Consider the following 19,487-nt stretch of genomic DNA (forward strand, 5'->3'; position numbering starts at 1 on the left):
ACAACCTTCCTAAATTTAGGTTACATGAAAATAGATATGCTTAAATTCTGTCATAAATTAAGGTCGAAATTGTATTTTCAAAAATACAAAGTAAAGTTTCTGATTTTACATGTAAGCAAAATCAAGAGAAAAGTGATGATGATAATTGTTTGAGGGATTTGTCAGAATGTGAAATGATTCCTTTGGAAGAAAGGGAAATTAATCATTAAATGGTCAGTTTGCAGGGCATGGGCATATCCATTTTCCTTAACATAGTTACAAGAACAAAGGATATTGATTGCCACCTTACATTAATTCTGCTATGAATCTGTTCAACAAGTCTGTTTAAGAAAAAGTTAATATTTTTGAAGCATTTAAAAATATTATTTTGGAATCTGAGCTGAAACCAATGAAAATATGACAAGCCTCAAGAAAATAATTCATGGAGTGTACAGCTAAAACAGGAATAATATATTTTGTATCAGTAACTATGATTACTTAAACATGAGCTACACCTTATTAAATGTTATTTGAGAATAGGAATCACTGAAAACTAGACATGTGAATATATGTAATATTGAGTTGTTAGATTTATTAGAGGCATGCTTTTAGGGTTTTTCACCAAAATAAGATTTGCAGAAACTGTATATTGCCTGACCCATGAAACAATATATTGTTTCAATTTCCAAGGTTAAAACTACTACAGAGACAAATAATTTTGTTGTACATGCTTTTCACAAAAAAACAAAATCGGGTTTATCTGTAGATTTCATTCTGAAAGCTTATGCTTCTTAGTTTTCTTTGTTAAAGATACAAACAATTTTACAAAAAAGATACTATCTCTGTGACAAAGTGATTTCTTTAGGGGCCACACCTGACATCAGGACCCTATATGCTACTGTTCTCCTTTACTGAGCTTGCAGATGATAGTTATGAAAATTGCTGAGGCTCCATACAACAGTTTTGCTACTTCATTTGTTTTTATCAATATATTTAAATATGAAAAAAATGTTTAAATTTTAAATTCATCATAATTTTGTAAAATGGAGGACAGTGATGGGGCTGTTTAAGCGGTGGATGTCATTTTAATGGATTTTGAAGAGTATGCCAGTAAAATGAATGTGATGTTAAATGGCAAGAAATTATGTGAAAAAGTCCATAACTGTGATATTATTAAAAGTCATTGGGTCACTGATGCATGCCTAGTGCCAATTTAATGCAAGGCATGTTTTCTTTATAAATGTGTGATTTTTTTTTTCAATGTGACAGAGATAGCAATCTGGAAAACTTTTGGTATGCCTAAGGTGCATCAAATTGAATTTCAATCCCCTTTAAGACTTATAATGTCAGTTAAGGTGTTAAAGCTTGAGCTAATTTATATGTTTAGCGACAGGACATTAAAAGAATCAGTATCTAAACAAAAGTCATATAATGAAGACTCTTCATTTGAAAGAGAAAATATGCAAGTTAGTAGTAGATAGACAGAAAAGGTAAGTGACCATAGGTGTGAAGTCTCTAAATATAGTAATTCCACAGAATTTAGGGATAGAAAGGGTCACTAATCTGTTAATAAAATATATACAGCTTACAGTAAGAGAGAGAGATAAAATGCATTAAAAGATATATGGAGCAAGTATTCAATAACAATTTTTTTTCTTTTTAAGGGACGGTATTTTAAACAGAATTTGAGAGAGGCTATTGAAATAGCCATGGCCCCATGTTTTGATACCTTAGTCAAGGCATGGTGGGATTTTTTTGTATAATGTTTTCGGACTTACTAAGGGGTTACAGTCAATGTATGGATGAAAGTTTTCATGCTTGGGTTTAGCAGACAACTAGAGCTAGATGACTTAATATTTAGAATATATATTATCCTAGTACTGAATGATAGACGTTTAAGTGCAATGAAATGTGCTATCAGTTTGGAAACACTAGTATATTTGTTTGTGTCTTTCGGCTTTTCCCGGTTAGGGGTCACCACAGCGAAACTCCGGTCCGCTAATGATTGGCAGTAGAGTTTTACGTGCTGGCTTGCCGGGCCTAATGCACAACCTTCAACGAAGGAACACCCATTCACGCATGTAACCACACAGAAGACGCTCTAACTGAGAATCGAACGGGCAACGTCTAACTGTGAGGCGACAACGCTACCCCAGCACCAACACTAGTATATAAGGATGGGAATATCCAGAAATTAAGAATTTGTACTTCATACAAAAATGCTGCAAAAAACATATTATTACATTATAGGAACATGCATTCATTAAGCACTAAAAGAAGTATAGTAAAGACTATCCCCAGGATTCAATAAAATCTGTATAGACATTGTGTAGAGCCTACATGGACTTTATCTGTGTACACGGTCACAGTTCCTCCTCGGCAGCACATCATACACATTAGTTAATATGCGCTACTGAGAGAGATCAGAAGAACACAGATATTGAATCCATACAAGTAGCAGTGCAGAGACTGTTCCATACTTGTGGACTGTCCAGAAAATGGTCTGGACAGGTAGTAAGCACAGGACAGCAATTTGTTTTTAAGTTTCATGTACATTTTCAGTGTGGCACTGTGCTTGATGCTGAGCTGTGCTTATATATGTACACCTGACATCTGTTATATGTCTAAAAATAGTAACCAGATGTATTCAATTGTTTTGGTTCTGTTGTGCAATGCGCAAACCCACACAGCTTCACTGCGTACTACTAACAGAGGTCATAGTAGCATATGTGAAGATATATTGTTTCCCTGCACTATCCAAGTGGCTAGACAGGTTGAGTGATAAAGTATTGTGTGGTAGGTCTCGGGTTTGAGTACTGATATGGTTTACAATTTTTGTTTTGAGAATGAGTCAGTTGACTGAGACATCACTGTAATGTAAAATAACGGACAGTTATATTTAACAAAGCTGCGTGGTACTCAGCCTCACTTAGACAGTTTCTGTAACTATGCATTGTGCTCAGCTCTGCTGAAACATGGTTAATGGTCTACCCCATTTGAGTACTGTGCAGCTTTGCTTACATTCGCTTAAAGGGGTTTGTGTGAGTTTGCACGAAGCTAAGCGACATGCAGCTTTTTTGAAAGTTACAGTATGACATGTAAAGGCAGGAATGCATCCTATATAAAGGCCAATAGGCAGAAATTTCACACCATTCAATGGAGTTGTCACTTGGCTGCTGATATACCTGGTGATGTTGGTGAGCGAGCTCACTTTTGGGTGCACAGATGGGGTGTGCAGGAGTCCAGAGTGTTTGTTGGACTCCTGTTCTGCAACTATGAACCCCGGCTGCTGTAGGATGATTACAGGGCTCAGAATGTAAGTCTTAGGTCTGGGATCAGCTAGATAGGGACCTTACCAGTGCTACTGGTATCCCCCACACTGGTGAGCAGTGTCGTCACCATTATGATGACCTGAAGTGAAGGAAGAGGGGAACTTTGGACACCTGGGTCCAAGAAGCACAGGCAGGGAATACCCCACAGATATGTAAGTATGTTACCCAGTGATTTATAAATATATACACTGATTATGTGCAAAACTGGTATACATAATGCTTTCTTTCTCTTACAACAGCTACAGATGAGCAAACTTACAATGTGCAGTCTCATGCAGGGTGTCTGGCCAGGATGAAGCATGAGTGTGGTGAGTAAGAAAAAAGCAAAGCAATAACCTAATGTATAATGTACTGTCAAGATTAAAAAGTATTTACAGAGTTTGCAGTCCTAGCAGTCAGGTATAATATACTTGGGAACTATAATATGTTTAGTAATGTGTCAGTGTCTACCTGAAATGGTAAGCCAAGTTAAGTCAAATAACCATGCATTATTGTGTAGTATAACTTACAAACAGTTGCGGTTGTGGTCTACTGAGATTAACAGTCGCTGCTCTGCTGTGCTCATTGTGTGAAATATGCTGTAGATTGTACTCAGGTAATGTCAAGGGTAAATGGGTTATTACTTACAGGTCTGACACAGCTATCTGTGCTGTACATGTCAGACTTGAAGCAACAGTAATAAATAGATTATAAAGAGTGATGGTGCTGTGATATGTACTGTTTCAAACAAAGAATTGCTCACTAGTCTTGTAGTCACTGCATGTGTGTTGTAATCTAACAACAGTCAACTGTACAAAGGAAATGAATAAAGATTGCTGAAAAACACTGTATGATAAATATAGTGCAATACCCACAGTAAGTGTCAAGCCTGTGTTCTGGCCAGTTTTGTGCCATATAATGCTGTACATTCCACCCACTCGAAGAACAAGGTGTATCGGTAAGGTAGCAGTCATTATAAACAGATATGCATGTGTATAAATGCAAGATTCTAATGTACGTTACCAATAAAAGTTTAAAGCCGGATTTTGCATTGAGAAGTCATCTGTTCAAATAAGTGTGCAGTATGGCTGTATTCACTGCATGTGTGTTCCAGTCTGACACCAGTGAACTGTAAAATAGAAATAAATAAAGACTGCAGAAAATATTGTCTGATAAATGTAATGCAATACCCACAGTAAGCTTCAAGCCTCTGTTATGGCCATTTCCAGTCAAATAATGCTGTTTATTCCTACCACTCCAGGAACGAGGTATATGGGTAAAGAACCTCAAGTTCAGCGCCCAATTTTCAGGAGCAGTATCAATAAAGTGTAAAGCAGGATTGTGCCTTGATAAATATTATTTTCCAATAAGTGTGAAGTATTCCTGTATGCAATGCCATGGCTTTCATAATCTGACAGCCGTCAATTGTTAAACTTAATGCACGTTTCCTTGAGTCACAGCTTGTGGGTTCTATTCCCATGACAGCCAACTAAGAAATCACTGGCTGTCTAATTCAATTAGTGTACATAAATATACTTGTCAACTGTCACGATTTTTTGGAATGTAATGACTAATGCCCCATGTCTAGTCATTGATTAGCAGATAAATGGCATTACTTGGAATGCAATTTATTAGCAAATCCATTTACAGAACACCTTGGTAGTGATGCATGAGCACACTATGTAAAACAGGTCCCTGTAGTTGTGTACCTGCATTTGTTAGTGCCTGGCCCATACTTTCCCATCCTAACAGGCTGAGAGTTATGTACATATAACATCATCTATGCAAGAATTGGAGTCACCGTCCACACAAGTGACACTGCACACTTATAGAAGTATGCATAAGTAGTCTGTGTAGTAATATCAACTGCAAGGTCATAATGGTATGTTTCTATCTCTCAACCCCACCCCTTATCTTCTTTAATTTATTATTATGAAATGTGTTAATTTATTACTTTTATTATTATGATTTGATATTAATATGTTCTTTTAAACTAACCATTGCATTGTCCTTTTGGGTCATGTCATACTGGTTTGCTGTTAACATATCATTATGTTATTTATTGTTGGGTTCCTCATAATATTCCTTAATAAGCATTTGGTTTAATCAATATTATCTTCCATTATGTTAATACTAACATTAGTTTGGTTAGTACTTATCTTACCTTATGTTTATATATAATTTAATGTTAATACTAACATTAGTTTGGTTAGTACTTATCTTACCTTATGTTTATATATAATTTAAGACAGTGAGACAAGGTAGGATGGTTCCACATGATCCACATATCTTGCCTCCACAAGCTGTGGCACCCAGCAGGGCCCAGCATGTCTGGGTCACAGCCTGGCGGTGCCCCATCTGCTGCCCCTGCAATACCTGTGGTGTTGGGTAGTTCCCCCCCTTCGGAGTGGAGGTGGAGGGGGGGTGATTTTGTCACCAGTAAAGAACTGCAAGGTATGATGCGCAGGGTGGTTGTATGAACTTTTGGTGCATGCCTGCACTGGATGGAGGACATGCTCACCATCTTGATGGGGCAGCGTCACCCCACATGCCAGCCCCCACCACTGCCACCACAGGGACAGTGAAGGAGTAGTGTTGACAGTCCCACAGGTGAGGACTTGAGTCATGCTTCTATGGTGCGGATGCTCCTGGGACTGTGATTCCACAACACCATCCCTGTCCAAGGTGTTTACCCCCTCTTGTGTCACATACTATGTTATTCATGGCTACACAGGGGGATATATATCCCAAACTAATGGCGAAGTGGCAACAAATTAATATAGAGACAGGTTTTTCCTACATGCGGTTGCTTTTAGACTTATTTGCACCACAGGAGAAACAGTTGGTGGAAGAGATAGATGAACTACAACAGCGACTGGATGTGGAATACAATGAAGAGATTTATACTAACAGAATGGATGAAGCCTTTTGTTCGTTGACAGTATTGGACAATACGTTACAACAAAACAAAATGAAAAAAACTTGTAAGAGATCATAATGATTTTTCAGCAGGTCGGATATTTCTCTCACCAAAGGAAAATAATACCAATACAGATAACCGAACTGTTGATTCAACACGCACTGAGGAAAGGTTTCCACCCACTTGGAAACTACGGCAAAACAGTTTCAGGGCTAACAAGGAATCAGCCAATAATGTCAAGCAACATAATGTAGCATTCAACCAATTGGATTAGACCGACGTCAACCAGGAAGGCGCTGGAAACCGAACTGCAGTTATATTTGCTGCTGGTTCAGTGATAATAGATGGTAATGACACAAATACTAATATAACAACAGATATTTGTCAGAATGAAATAAGAGACAATAGTTTTGCTAATATGACCTCAATGGCCTAACAGGATACCAGGATCGAGACAACAGACAACATAGTGGAGATAGGGGAAGATTCTATACATATGGGGGGGAGACCCAAAACCATTCGGTTAACAGAGAATAACCAGCGTTCTTTTTCTTTTTTACCAGCACCAGTGAAGAAGAAAAATGAGTGGAGGAGGCCACAGCTGGAAATATGAGAAGCAAAGAAACAAAGGACTTCTCAATGACTAGTGACAATACTAGTATTATATATAATTTATCTGACCATGTATTATCTGAAACTGAGATATATGTGTTGAACAAAGGGCTTACCTTTGTTCCCAGTTGTAATAGTAACTTTAGTGATGTAGTACTGGATTTAATGATGTTTGGTAGGAATGTTATGTTAAAGGATATGTTTGGCAACAATATTTCTAATTGACAAGGACCCTTAAGGCAACCAAGCTCTTTTGTTCCTTTATTTAATTATACCATGAACACCTTTATAAAGGTATGTGAACAGGAAATTGGATATTTGCAAAGCAATTATAATAAGAAGTTTTATAATTTAACACAAACACAGAAACAAGCTCTGTTGGCTTTACAACAAAATACGCAAATCATAATTAAATCGGCTGATAAAGGAGGAACAGTAGTCATTATGAATAAGGATTTTTATCATACAAAATTAACTAAGATGTTGTCAGACACATCCACTTTTGTACAAATATCCCCCGTTAATATCAACACTCTGATTTCAAGAATCAAATGTAAGTTAGGAGAATTGAAAGACACGGGACTAATGGAAATGGACCTATACAAGTTCTTGTGGATAGAACATCCTGTCATTCCCATTTTTAAGGCCTTACCAAAAATACACAAGGACATCAATAATCCCCCATTAAGGCCAATGGTATCGGGCAAGGGGTGGATGACAGAAAACATCTCCATTTGGGTGGAATGTACTTTAAGATCTGTAGTAACACACATCACACATATTTTGAAGGAATGAGTTTAAGTGAATGCATTAGGGATAAACAGACCAGGAAAATATATATTATGCTAACCTTGGATGTAAAAAATCTTTTCACTGTGATAAATAATGAATAAGGACTAACTGCTCTATCCAATTTAATCAGTGAGTTGCGTTTGTTTATACTAATAAGACCAGACTCATTATTGAGTTACTTAAATTAGTTCTAGAATGCAATGTTTTTTTCCTGCCAAAACAAACATTATCATCAGGTACAAGAGGTGGCCATGGGCACCCTTTGTGCCAATACATATGCCAACTTAGTTTTGGCATTTTGGGAAGAACCCCATGTATTAGGACAACATCATGAATGGTTTAACAACATATCTTTGTACAAGTGCTTTATAGATGATATTTTCCTCTTGTCGGAAGGTGACTTGCAAGAGTTATTTGCCTTTGTAGACTATTTAGAATCTGCTACATCATTTTTAAGGTTCTCTATGAGGTTTTCCAGAAGTGAGTTGGATTTTTTGGATGTAAGAATTATGCAAGATCATTATGGTTTTAAAACAACTCTTTACAGAAAAGAATGTTGGAGAAATAATTTGCTCACACAGGATAGTATACATCTGAGATTTACCTTTGACAACATAGTGGCAGGACAGCTAGGTAGGATATCAAGGTTATGCACGGATGAGGATATGTTTGCCATGGAAGTAAACTATTTGAAACATAACTTCATAGAAAGAGGGTATAATGAACACAGGGTAGAGGGTGTCATTCAGAGAAGAGTGGGACAAAGGAAGGATAGGATTCACCCTTGGTTAGCTCATGATCATGAGGAACATACGAGAGTTAACAACCTCTGAGTACAAGAGAATAAAATGAGGCTGATGTTTACTTATAGTGACAATATACATGGGGTATGTGATATTGTAAGAAGAATTTGGAAAATTCTTCTTACGGATTAGAAGATAAAGAAGGTAGTGGGAGAAGAGCCAACATTTTGGTTTAGGGGAAATAAAAACTTAAAAGATTTGCTATGTCATGAAGGAAGTAAGGTAACACATTTTAAACTCAGGTTAAATGGAACCAGACCTTGTGGGACATGCAAGGCATGTACTCATGTAAATACAGAAACAACATTTATACATCCCACTACTAGGAAAACATATTATTTTAATACATATGCCAATTGTAAAACAATGAATGTGATTTATATAGCTACATGTAAATCATGTGTATGTTTTTACATAGGGAAGACAAATTGTATGTTAAAAAAGAGAATATTGAATCATTTGTCTGCCATTAGGCTACACAATGAACACAATGCCTTATATCAACACATTCAACAATTCCCAGGACATGATTTTAAGTCTGCTGTTATACAGAGCATACATAAAAGTTTTAGGGGGGGTTAGCTAATGAAACAGAATATCAGGAATCTAGATGGATTATAGAGCTAACAGCTCACAGATTCCCGGGACTTAATGATGTAATTCCCCTTAAGCCAGCCCTAAAGAAAAGGCAGGTAAATTATTGATTTGTGATTGGATGGAACTTTGTATAAGAACTGCTTTTATTTTTAGTAAAATGTCTGAAGAAGGGCATTAACCTGAAAGCGCTTAAACATTATTACGTTTGCTCTACTTTTATACTGCTTTTATTTGTGATTAAACCTTGGACTTCATTTTGTGGTGGTTGTTGCCATTATTTTTGCTTATCCTCATTTCGTGTGGGCAGCATAACCTTTGGTAAGGTTATCTTCTGTATTTGCTTGGACATATAAACAGAGGAGTGTTGTACTCCATCAGGTATGTAACCATTTTGTTTGCAACATGATGCATATGTGTGAATATACTTCCGGGGAATGGGTATTACAGGGTAACCCTTTCTGAGAACTGTAATGATTACATGTCATTGATATCCAGATTTGTTGCACCTACAGAGGAAGTACATTATAACAAGGGTGGAAAGTTGTTTGTCAATGTGGCACACTGGTCTCCTGGGAATGTCCATTTATAGTGGTTGTAATAGCACACTGCTATTTGTTTGGCACTGTTGTTCTGACATATTATGAGGGGGTTACCCCTAGAGGTCACACTCATACCTCTCAACCATACCAAATTACTCGGTTTTTACTGAGTTTTGGGGTCCAAATGAAGGGGTGCCATGATTCCCGTGTGGCACCCCTTCATTTCCGATTTTTTTCTTTGGGTTTCTGAAATATTTCAAATATTGCGCTGTCGGAGCTGACGTCATCACATGCGCAATGACGTCAGCTCCGTCAGGGCTATCAGTCAGTCAGAATTGAGCTCCTTCAGCTCACATCATCATTTCTGGCATATTATCAGCATTTGGAGCATGCAAGCAGGAAATATTATCAGCGTTTGGCTGGGAAAGCACATGCATTCTTATTTTTGTTAGTAGCAGAATTTTCGGGTTAGGAAAGCACTCGCATCACACTTGGAGTTAGTAGCAGCAGCAGCATTTTATTAGCGGACTGGCCGGGAATTAAAGTGTTGGATATATATACATGTTAGCAGCACTCATAGTGAATTATTGTTGGGGAACCATATTTGGACTCGGGTAAAGTGTGTGTCTGTCTGCATAAAACTAGTTGCTGAACATTTTTGCTGACAAATAAACAGAGTTCAGGGTGCAATTCCAATGTAAATTAATTCACCATTTAGGCAGGTTCTTTTATATTACAGCACATAAATCATTATTTACAGAGAAGAGTAGTTCTCTTCTCATTTCCAGCTATGGGAACAATAAACCAGGTTCATCTTTCACTCCGTTAGTAATAAGTCCAAGAGTCCTCTCTCTCATGGGTCTGGTTGTTTCATTCATTGGAAAACCCGCTAAAGCTGTCTTCCATCTTCTTTATACTAAATGCAACAAATGAAGTGTGCTGTAGTCTTACGACAGATCAAAAGGTACACTAGAACACTATACTTATATTGCATTGTGTTGAGCTGTCCCTCTTTACCTCTAGCATGTTTGATTGTTTCTAGGTTCATCTCTTTAAAGAGGCTTTCTGTCATTATTTTGTCTGTCCTTTCTAGGCTGACATATTTAAAGTGGCCAGGCACCACTATGGCAGTGATACATACCCCTTACCTGCAAAGAATCATTGGTTTGAGCTGCAGCTGATAGATTGATTACCTTGGGCAGATAGTCTACTTTCATGAGACTGTGGCCTGGCTGATACAATATCTTAAAGCTAACAGACTGGAAGATCAGTACCGAGTAAGAGATCTTTGGATCGGTATCCTTGTTTTAGAATAGCAATTAAAGAAGGCATGATCTATAATCAAGTAAAATGGTTCCCCAATTCAGCATTTAATGGCCAAATACTTTTTTTTTGTTTTCCCTATTTCTAGAACCTGAAATAAAACTGCGCTGCCTGTCTCAGGAATCTATGCATAATAGAAAACGTTTTCAAAAATTCAGGAGCTGCAAGTATGGACTCTGAACACAGCATATCCTTTATCTGTTTAAAGGCTTATTTTGCTACATTCATCCACATTACCTTCAGGGGAGCTTTACCTTTTGTTAGGTCTGCTGTAGGCAAGCAATACTGTCAAAATCTGGAACAAAATTCCAGTAAGTCATCCAAGCTAAATAAAGTCTTTATATGGCTCTATATTGCTGTGAATAAGTTTTGCATTACTTCCACTTTTTCATTTTGCAATTTCACAAGCTCTTTTCCTACCACATTGCCCAAACAGAGGGCTTCTGGCATGTCATCCCTAGCATTCATTTTGTTGGATTAGACATCACTCTGCTTTACCTGGTAGGTTTATAACTGCTTGGAATTTGGGAAAATGGTTCTTTTCCCAGTCTTTAGAAAATATTATATTACCATTCAGGTGTGCTGCATATCTTGTATGTGATCTAAGAATTTTGTGCATCTATCTCTGAAATGTTGCAGGTCTTCTATGGGAAAAAGAAAAGTCAGCATTTTATAACATAAGACCCCAATAAGTGTGGAAAATTATTATTTTTTTCCTATGTCTCTGGGCTAATAGGATTTGCCAAGATCCTTTATTTAAGTATAAAGTGAATAGAAACCTAGACTTGCTAAGTTTATCAATGCAACTTTCAAATTATCTTTCATATCTGGAAATTGCTCACAGAATGATGTATCATCCTGGTAAATTCCTGTCCTTGAAAAGTATGCTTAATTGAAACCACACTGTGTGTGTGTGAAAATGCCCCCCCCCCCATGCAATACATCTGGTGGCTAGAGGTTTTCAGCCTCAAACCCTGCACCTTTGGTACAGGGTTAAAAGAGCCTAAACTCCCTAGCCACCATTTCTGAGCTCCATCTAGATTTTTTGTGCTAAGAGTTGAGCGCTATGATGAGTGAGAAGTGAGAACTGAATTTGTATTCCCTCATTATTGGCATTGTCTGTCCAGGTTTTTTGTGCTAAGAGGTTGAGAGCTATGGTGAGTAGTGAGAACTGAATTCACTAAATGATAGCCATTAAGTTTCAGGCTTCCTTTTTTTCAGGAAACTGCTGATTTGGCATAGTGGTACGTTGCTCTGTAGTGCACAGGGTTCGAGTTTTAATGCTAAGTCTATTTTCATTGTGAGACAGTATTGCTTTGTTTAGCGGATATCTGTTAGTGTTTTGTGCATTGTTGTGCTTCAAAATGTAAAAATAAAATCCAAATAATCATTGTAGAAGTAAAGCAGTATGCACACATTAGTGCTTATGGTAAATGGGGAGAAATTGCCAGGTAATTGGACATTGGAATGGCTGCAGGGGACTCTGGTGTGGTGCCATATTTTGGTTGTCTGTTCTTCAGTTTGCATTTGAAAGTTGGTATCCCACAATTCCATTGGAGTGGGTGGGGTTACATAAGTGTGTATGCAAATTAGATGTTAATCAGCGTACAGATTTGTACCTATTTTTCATGGACCTTGTCCAGATTTTTGATGTTTCCAGGTTGAGAGGTATGGTCACACTACAATGGACTCCTGTGTTGGGTGTGTGATCATACAGCAGTATCTGTCATGACATGAATCCTGGAAGGCCTCCATTAACACCATGAACTCTTACTGTCCAGAGGGAGGCAAAACAGGGAACAGTGGGCAACATTGTGGGCTGACCTAGTGCGTGATGCTAATGCCATTGGTCACCAGATCAGGACATATGAGCAGGTTCTACACCGTACAACTGACATGATAAATGCTGCATGCAGAAGGGCAGCAGATGTGGCCAGGGATTGTGGTGTTACTAGTGCAGGGCCTGCAATGGAACAACCACTCTCAGCCACTGAGGAATTCCTGGCAAACCTAGGAACACATGACAGCTCCCAGCATCCATCTCACCATAGATCATGCATGTGGGTGCCACAGTTTCCACACCAGAGGAGCATCCAGGTAGGCTTAGTTTGATCAGCATTGGAATACTATAGCATTCAGTGTGTCAGGGTATACATAGTTTTACATGGGTGTCAGGTGCTTGTTTTTTTTTTTTTTTGGGGGGGGGTTAACTGCAGTTTGGATCAGATTTTAACCAGCACAACAGTTAACATAATAACTACTGTAAATGTCAGCTATATGGATATATTACCCTGTTATAGTGCAACATGCAGTGGTGTTTACATTACCTCTTCCTCAATTTTTCACAAGTTTGTCAGGAATTGGACAAGGCTGTTGTCCTACTCTTGGTAAGCACAACACTGTTTTGTTACAGATGTACATGTATTGCAATGTATTCCCTAAAGTGTCATTCCAGGCCTGCTGGCTGGATTGATGTACTGTCAGCATGATTGCCAATTGCACAGATATTTTCTGACTGTACACACTTTAGAGTCATACCTATGCCTTGTAGGTGTGACCACACTTATAGATGTGACAATAGTGTTAGGATATTACAAATTGCCATATGTGTCAACTATGCAGAGTGTTGACAAATGGCAACAGTGTACCTCATTGTTGTTTATGAGAATGCTGTTTAAAGAGCTTTTCTTTACAAGTAACTACAGATGTTTGTTGGAAAATAATGTCCTCATGTCCTACTAGATGAGGTTGGGGGTTAAACAGGTCTGTAATAGTGACAGTGCACAGAGCTTAACATATATTGCAATACAGTACTGCAGAGAGTAATAGTGCATATATTAATGTACTGCTTTTCCTTTTTTTATCTCAGGTGACCAGGATGATTGGTCTCTGTCCCCTTCACAACCTGATGTAACAGTCTTTTCCAACTCTGATGATGATGGTAGCCAAAGTGAGGCACAGGTGGGGGTTGCAGGGGATGACTCTGTCCCAGAGGTTTACATCCTTCCTCCACCCTCATTATCACTGTACACAGTCAGTATGCCTACACATACCCAGTCCCCGGAGGCCACAGATATTGGACAGTCAGAGAGTGGGGACATTAAACAGGAATGTATAGCAACTAGGGCTGCAGTGATTGTCAGTACTGGCCATAGCCAAAGAGCAGGTGAGGTTCCATACAGCTAGATTGATAGGGGTGCTCGTAGGAGGCCTGCTGTCCTTCTACCACCTGTTGCAGGTGTCTCATCACAGGTCACTCGGCATATGTTTCGGGCCATCATGGAGGCACAGGCATGTTCCAAAAGGAACTCCAGATGAATGCTCATGGTTATGCATGCAGCACAGTCTGACATCTGTGACTGCTTCCATTGCAAGGCTGATAGCCTGGATCCATTCACTGATGCAGTGGAAAGATGTTGGTCTGAGACAGATCGCCCAATGTCTTGGAACGCACATTATCTGTGATGAAATGTCTGGTTGGAGATGAGCATCAGACTCGTGGATATAAGTCAGTAACTACATCTGCTGAGAGACCACATGGCCATGCACAATCATGTTCTTGTAGTGGCAGTACATCCAGCGCTCCAGAGGGTAGTGTGCTGTCCACACCAAGATGTGGCAGACCATGGGCCCATGGTCCTGGGCATTCTTGTGGAGGACACTGTCCCAGTAGACAGCAGTAGCCATCAGGTAGTAGCACAGCTTCTGACCTTGGGTATGGAGGTGCCAGTGTGACTCGTGCCAGAGCCAGTTTCTGTGTTCAGCAGCAGAGATGGTGAACTGTCAGCTCTGCAATGTTCACTCACACACTCACTCAGCACTTTCACAATCAGGTCAGCTACAGACATTCATGGCACATTTCCATGGCCCATCTTCCCTGCTTCACTTCCTGACTCACACACATGCTGTCAACCTATTTGGTAAGCCTAAGCCTCCTGCACCCCCACACAACACCCTGTGCAAGTGATGATACCTGTGCCACATCCCTTTCATCTTCATCATTGATGCAGGGAAATGGAGCTGTTTGTCTGATGCACAGGTTGACTATATAAATTATATAAAACTACAAAAAACTAAAACTAAAACACATATATAAAACAACAAAGGCCAGTGAACCAAATTTATTGTAGGAACAGACACTCTAGCGCCTCTGCTCAAAAAAGCCTTCAAGGAGTAAAAACACAGATAAAACCAAGCGTTTAAATAACACCAGCAATTACACAACCCACAATTATCTATCATTCAATTATATAATCAAATTACAATCTTCCAGTTACAATCCACATTCAAACCAGCAGGGGTCAGGGTTGCATACTTTAAAATAAATATAAGCTCCTTATACAACATTTTTTTCTTGATATCTAAACATCCACTTTGCATATTTATTTGTTGCAAAATAGTGCCCCTAATCCCTGCTGGGTCACTACTATGGTACAATTTAAAATGCACAGCACGAGGGCTTTCCATCCTAGCATTCTTAATATCCCTAATATGCCCTCTTGCTTTAACCTATATAAAACATTTTGTAGGGACACAGTTTGGCAAAAATAATACCTCCAGTATAACAAGAGTATGAACCTCTAGGTGTAAACGAAATACCATTGATTTTATCAAATGTGTTAACATGTTTGCAACTAATGCAATGATTACATGGGAAGATACCAACTCTTTGAGAATGGTCCACCTAATTATCCACCGGCCTTATGAACCTGTTATGCACTACCACGTCCTTAATACTATGGCCCTTCCTATAGGAGAAAACAGGAGTACTACCTATAATCCCTATCAACTCATTGAACTGTAACAAACCCCCCAGTAATAATGAATCACATCCTTAAGTTGATCACTTAAAATATTATATGTGGTCACAAAATAACATTTATTATCCAAATCCTAACTATAACATTTCTTATCATTGCCAGTTTTTAAAAAATCTGGATTCCTATTACTCTTCCACTAATGGCCTGTTTTAAAGCATTGTGTACCATGTTGGCATCATACCTTATACTTATAAACATATTTAGAGATTTACACAACTCCTGATACTAGATATCTGGATCATTACATAGTGGAGAGATAAGTAGGAATTCCCCATAAGGGAGTGCTTCAATGGTATGTGCTGGATGACAGCTATCAGCACTTAAAAAAATGATTCACATTCTCAAACTTCCTATTAACTGTTGTTCGTATTCTACCACTTTCTAAGCCTTCCAAAAATACCTATAGAAACACTATGTTTGCCATATTGCAAACCACTTTATTACTGCACTTTTTTGCAATACCACTTGTATCAAGATGACAATATGCATTGATTTCTATATCATCCCCCATGCTGGAGGCACAAGAAAAAAATGTGTCATTAGAATCGCTAACCAATTCTACAGAAGTATTTAGTTTACCTTCAATGCATTTATTATATTCATTTGCAATATTAGAAAAAAATTCCCATAAATGCAGCTTCTGTTAAACTGAAACACTTCTATTCTGAATTCATGAGCCCTTGACAATACTGTTAGAACAAATTTTAAGCCACAGTTCAAAACTGTCATCTGATAGTCCATAAGTGCGCAACCTGAAAGATTCACAATTAAACCAGAATTACAGTACTTTTGGCTGTCCGTATAACCAACAATATTAATACCATTTAGTTCTTTTGTCCCTGGAGTTAAACTGTCCCTCCTTGTGGTTTTCATTATAAGATCTACCTCGTTTTCTGTTACCTGCTGGCCTCTGAAAAGTCTCTGTCATATATCTTGTATCTCAGGCCTGGGGAAGTGGTGGATAAGCATTTCCCTCATTTTCACCATCTGTAGAGTCCCTTTTATCATCCGTGGAAATGTACACAGCACCATACTGGTTGTGTAGCTCTGGCTGACAAAAACAGATGCTAGAACGGTGTCCCCGATAATTGGTTGCTGTAACAAAGGCCGTACCATTATCATAGTCCTGTAGGTCATGCTGCAATTTCCCTTTCTTTTTTTTTGAGCAGATCTTTCTCAAAATCCATTAATTTGTCATTAATTTCCTTTAAACATTGATTTGAAACAGAGGCACCAAGCAGTGTGGCCAAAGAGGAACAAACTGAGCTAATTTCTGCTTCCAATTTCCTCTGCTTCACCAACTCCCTCTCTGTCAAGAGAGTGATCCAATCCATCACAAACCAATGAGCCACAGCTATTCATCTGGGTCTAAATACCTTATCATCACTATCAGATAAATCAAAAGGGGTAGAGGGATTTTTGAAAGTGCAAAGACCTCTTGGTGTGATGTCTAGTTCAATATAATGTTGTAAACTTAAAATATTGAAATGTACAGCACTTTCCTTTTGCATAAGTTGCTCATGTTTTGTGAAGATTGCAAGTGCTTCTGGCATTTGGGATCTAGTGGAACACTTACCGATCATGTTAAATGGATTAACAGCCCTTTTATTTCTGGTTTCTTGCAAAAACCTTTGCCATGTTTTTAGCAGCACTTTACCACTGGAACCTTCCACACTACATTGTTCCCCAGCATATCTGACAAAACTGTCATCCATGACAAATCCATGCTTTCTTCTCTAAACAATATAGGCAAATGAATAAATGGATCACTGGCCATGAAATAATATAAAACTACAAAAAACTAAAACTAAAAAACATAAAAAACAACAAAGGCCAGTAAACCAAATTTATTGCAGGTACAAACACTCTAGCGCCTCGGATCAAAAAAGCCTTCAAGGAGTAAAAACACAGATAAAACCAAGTGTTTAAATAACACCAACAATTACCCGACCCACAATTATCTATCATTCAATTATATAATCAAATAACAATCTTCCAGTTACAATCCACATTCAAACCAGCAGGGATCAGGGTTGCATACTTTAAAATAAATATAAGCTCCTTATACAACAGTTTTATATGACTATATAAGTTACCATGTATTTGTGTAATCCATTGCTGCCTTTGACATACAATAGATACAGCACTTTTATATGACTATATAAATTACTATGTATTTGTGTAATCCATTGTTGCTTTTGATATGCCACCTCTACTGCTCAATGACAGATACTGTATGCTGACATATGTAATGAGTAAACCACATCATGTTGTGTACCTTATGTGTATGATGTCATAATGGCTGTGTACTAACACAATGAAAGTTGTCTCATGGACCTGTTTGTGTTTCAGTTTCAGGTTTCTGTGTGAGACACCTAATGATACACAGTGACAATAGACCCATAAACATCACAGCACAGGATGGAATGTCAGCATAGAAGAAATATGTCTTCAGAAAGGTACAGCAGTATAGGTGCATGGCTCCATAGGTTCATATGTGTATAACAGGCTAACAAGGACAATGGCTTCATTCAGCCTACTCATGCATCCCTAATCTCTGATAAGGTCAGTTACCCTTGATAAGCTAAAACATCTACAAGCTGTAGCGATGGAGATGAAACATCTACAGTTTTCTTGTGTCCATTACAGACATTTGTCCTACACCAGTTATGATTGTCTTCTTCCACATCCCACTGTGTAACTTGCACACAATGTGCACTACAGCTACATATAGGGTATAGTGTGTGGGTTACATACCTGTCTCTCCAGCATGTACTATTTATACCACAGTGAAGGTGTAGGTGTACAGCTAATACATGTGTTAGTCCTGTCTTGGTTATGTAGAAGGTACACAGTGACATATCATATCTCCCTGTATGGCAGCCATAAACCTCCCCTCCAAAGCATGTAGGAGGAAAAACTACACATTCACAGCCTTGACACAGTCTGCATATGACATATTATCGACACCATGTATTGGTTTACCATGGAACTTCTGTGGGTCTTACAGTTGTCAGATATGCCTCTGTAGTGACATAGCAAAGGTACCATTGCACTCAATGAAAGGCATGATGAGTGCCAAATACAGTATAACAATGACAGTCTGGGATTTACATGTCATTCCTTTCTCTATAGGTTGTACAAAACTAAAGTAATCCCCACATCTTCACAACCAGTGACAGTCAAACACTAGATCACTCTCTGTGTTCATATGTCCTGGAGTAATGCCTCAACTGTGTGCAGTGTGCAGACAATACTATTGTTGTCTAGGGGTGGATGACTACATAAACACAAACACAGCAAGTGGCCTGGAGTGAGATTAGATCCCCTACCTATCTACTCTTAACCACTATAGATAATATTACTAATTGCAAGTGCCATGGCTTAAGTCTAGCATTGCCGTGGCAGCTGGTAGTCCTAAGGTAGATGACATCAGCAGGCCTTGTAGAAAAGGGCTATTTGGAGGTTGGCATCAACTTACAGGGCCAAAAAGTGCAGAACCATTGAACCATTGTAGTTTGCTAGTCAATGAGGGACTCTCAGTTGTTGTACAGGGACACACACACACACTAACACACACACACACACACACACACACACACACACACACACACACACACACACACACACACACACACACACACACACACACACACACACACATACACACACACACACACACAGTGGTCTAGCATGAGATTAGAACCCTTACTTTTCTAGACTTACACTATGGATTACAGTACTTATTGCATGCATGTCTGTTTTTTAAATGACTGCAGTCCAACTACTTG

This window comes from Protopterus annectens, chromosome 10.part0 (genome assembly GCF_019279795.1).
Source record: "Protopterus annectens isolate FY-2018-M chromosome 10.part0, PAN1.0, whole genome shotgun sequence".
Classification (NCBI taxonomy): domain Eukaryota; kingdom Metazoa; phylum Chordata; order Ceratodontiformes; family Protopteridae; genus Protopterus; species Protopterus annectens.